Raw genomic sequence first — 3,572 nt, forward strand, 5'->3', positions numbered from 1 at the left:
TGTTGCAACAGTTCAGGATGGATTTCAGCCAGCAACAGCCTCAAGAGCTGCTGCACAACCACCGGGAATGTCTTCAGTTGGGCACGTGTAGTTTTGGTCGGCGGGTCGAGCAAGTACGCAATGCGCACAGAAACCAAGGTGCAGCATTCTGTAACATCGCCAACATATCCGGTACACGGTGGCAGGCTTGCCGATCACGAAATGAAGGGGGGGTCGCATCTCACCATTCAACTAAGCATGCATGTGCTCGGTTGAATGCTCGGTAGCGTGCGAGTTTACCCCTATCAGGATGTTTGTTTGCATATCCCTCCAAGCGAGAGGGCTTGGACCTATGCTGATGTTCGTTCCAAGAAGTGAACTGAGGACTGATGCTACGGTGAAAGATTTGCATGTAAATTCGCCCGTGCAATAAAACGCCCTGTAACTCGCTTACGCTAATCTCACATTCCAATATGCCACTGCACCTTCCTCTCCAGCCTGGCCACATTCTCTTCCTCGCAAACGTACTTGGGCACCTTACAATCCAACACCATACGGGCTTTGGAAACACGGGCAGCTGCTTCACAAGGACCCCCCTATTTGCCCATCGCCATGATGGAAGGTACTGTCTGGAGAATACGAAGCAATGTGTGTGTACTGTACAGTTGGAGTTGAATGTTTATGGCTAGGATCCAGGGAGGTTGTACTTGGTCGTCAGTTTTGAGGCTGCTTGAGAATAAAGCTCGCAGGGAGGATGGACAGGAAACACACTTAGGGTAGATAGTTTCCTAGCCTACGTGGGCCCTGTGTGCCTTAGTGCGCCCGATCCTCGCTTACATGTAATTTCCTTTTCCTAGGTGATACTTGCTCGTCTTGCTATTTCCTATGGTTTACCCATGTATCCATCGAAAGCAACTGCCCTCCTGCCACTCTCTCCGTCAAGCTCAAACAGACGGGAGGGGACGACTTGGACCATTTCAGTTATGCAGATGCAGTTCACATTATAAGAAACAGGATCTAGTCACATAACTAAGTATGACATGGCATAACAACTTTCTAACCCAGTCTGAACGGTAGAGCTGGAGGAGCTGGGATTTGCTCGTCCTCCTACACATACAGCAGTATCCTAATCGCCAAGCATTGCAGTGCATTAATCTTAATACAGCACCAGTGTACTAATCCTGATCCTGGATATGGGGTATTTATCCATATCCTAGGGGCGGGGTTCTAATCCTAATCCTGTGGGTGAGGTCCCAATCCTAATCCTACACTAGGGTCCTCATCCTAAACCTGCCCTCAACTTTGTATCCTAATCCTGCCCCTCTTTCCGAATCCTAATTTCTGCCTGCCCTATGGCATAAACATGCCGGTTACCGACCGTTTGGGGCCCATTAACCCAACCGGCCGGTTGAATGGCGTTAACGGCCCGGTTGGGTTAACGGTCGGTTGGGTTAACGGTCGGTTGGGTTAACGGTCGGTTGGGTTAACGGTCGGTTGGGTTAACGGCCGGTTGGGTTAACGGCCGGTTGGGTTAACGGCCGGTTGGGTTAACGGCCGGTTGGGTTAATGATCAGTTGGGTTAACGGTCGGTTAATTGGATTAATGGTCAGGTGGGTTAATGGTCAGGTATTCATCCTACCTAGCACCCTGCCTGCATGCCTACACACCTGGGACAGTACTGTTATCACTGCCTCCCACATCATCTTGGCACCATGCCATTAAGCATATTCATATATGATTCAGGTATATACCTAAAATACCTAAATTTATCCTTGTCCATGTGTGCACACCACTGTCACCCGTGTCACCTGGCATTCCTTGACTGCACAAGGCCATCACACCTGTCACCTGTAATCTGCATAAACCTTCCTGCACAAGGCTGTCACCCCTGTCACCCGGCATTCACAACAATGTTTGTGTCATCAACGTCAGCGTCACCACCCGGCATTCACAACAATGTTTGTGTCACCAATGCCACCAATGTCAAGCAGCATTCACACAAGCCTGCACGCTTTGTTGTCACGCAGCATTCACACATGTGTACCCAATTTGTCAGATCTGTCACCTGGCATCCACACAAGCCTGCGCGCAATGTTGTCACCCCTGTCACCCACCATCCACAACAGCCATCACGCAATGTCACCCCTCTCACTCGGCCTTTCAATGTATTATGGGCCCAGAAGTCCCACTCTCAAGCCTGCGCGCATTATTGTCACCCCTGTCACCCAGCATTTCATGCAATTGTCGCCCATAAGCATAAACCAGGCCACCAACTCACAAGCTTAAATGCAACAACTTAAAGGCAATACTAGCTACACAAGCTATGCTAGCCCCTGCCCCTGCCCCTGCCCCTGGGGGGCTTTGCTCCAAGCCCTTTCCCTTGCTCCTGGCTGCCTCGCCCCCTGCTTCTGCCCCTGCTGGGGGTCTTAGCTCCTTCGACACACAGGCCGTACGCGCCAGTATCCACTAACTCTGGAGCAGAGGTAGAAGCCTTTACCCTCTTTGCCGGCTGTCCCCTGGCAGACTGCTCCATCACCACAGGCCTGTTACCACTTGGGCGCTTAGGGTGCTGTTGCACACTCCGCTGCTTTCCACTTCCACCCACCGTCTTCTCATCCAATTCCTCCTCAGACAATTCGGACTCACTCTCCTCCCCCTCCCCTGTGTCAACCTCACCCTCTTGCTGGGTGCACTCCGGGCTACTACCCTCACTCTCATACTCCTCCTCATCCTCTGACAGTAGACGCGTCTCTTTTCGTATCCGTGCGAATGCCGGCTCTGGAAGCAGGCGCCGGCGGCTAGGTTCATGCAACTGGGCAAGAGTGTCGTCCATCCAATCATCCGCCGGTTCCTCTCCTACAGTTCCTGTCATCACGTCCACCTCCGGTCCCATATCGGGCACACCATCTCCTTCTGTGGGGTTGACCTCCAACTCCCCACCTGCAGAGTGTTATACAATAGTGAGGTGATACAGTACATAGGACAATATACTAGTTTTCGAAGGGCCTTACCCGCGGGTCCAGAGCAGTAGGGGCCCTCATGGTCGGTCTTGTGGATGATTTCAGCACTATGAACTTATTTCAGAATACAGGACTGACTCTCTGTTTCCTGCTTGAACTATGTATGGAAGGGGCAAACCGCTGTAACTTGTGCGTGTTTCTGCTAAGTTTTCCGCACTGTTGCATTCTCAAAGCCATTCTTTCGTAAAACCGTCATAAGAATGCTTGAGACTGGCATAAGATCATTCTCAGCAGCACCAGCATTCTTAAGCCGTTCTTAGCATTCTTAGCGTTCTCAGGAACGTTCTTTAGCACGCTTCCATTTTGGTAGGGGGACACAGTGATGCTAAATGGAATGTCTTCACAATATACGGCTAAAGTAATTTAGCCAAACAATTTAGTGGCTCCTGTATTTCAATTTCGATTTGTGTGTACGGTCATCGTACCTATCTATGAGTAATTTTTAGCATTACTCATACTACATTCTCATCTTAGATATCTCAGTATTAATTTCATTTTGGCTCATGCCAGGTTACCGACATCGGTTACCGATTACTGGGGACGGTTAACGGATAACGGTTCGCCCGGTAATCC

Source organism: Volvox carteri (genome assembly GCF_000143455.1).
Source record: "Volvox carteri f. nagariensis unplaced genomic scaffold VOLCAscaffold_19, whole genome shotgun sequence".
NCBI classification, from domain to species: Eukaryota; Viridiplantae; Chlorophyta; class Chlorophyceae; order Chlamydomonadales; family Volvocaceae; genus Volvox; species Volvox carteri.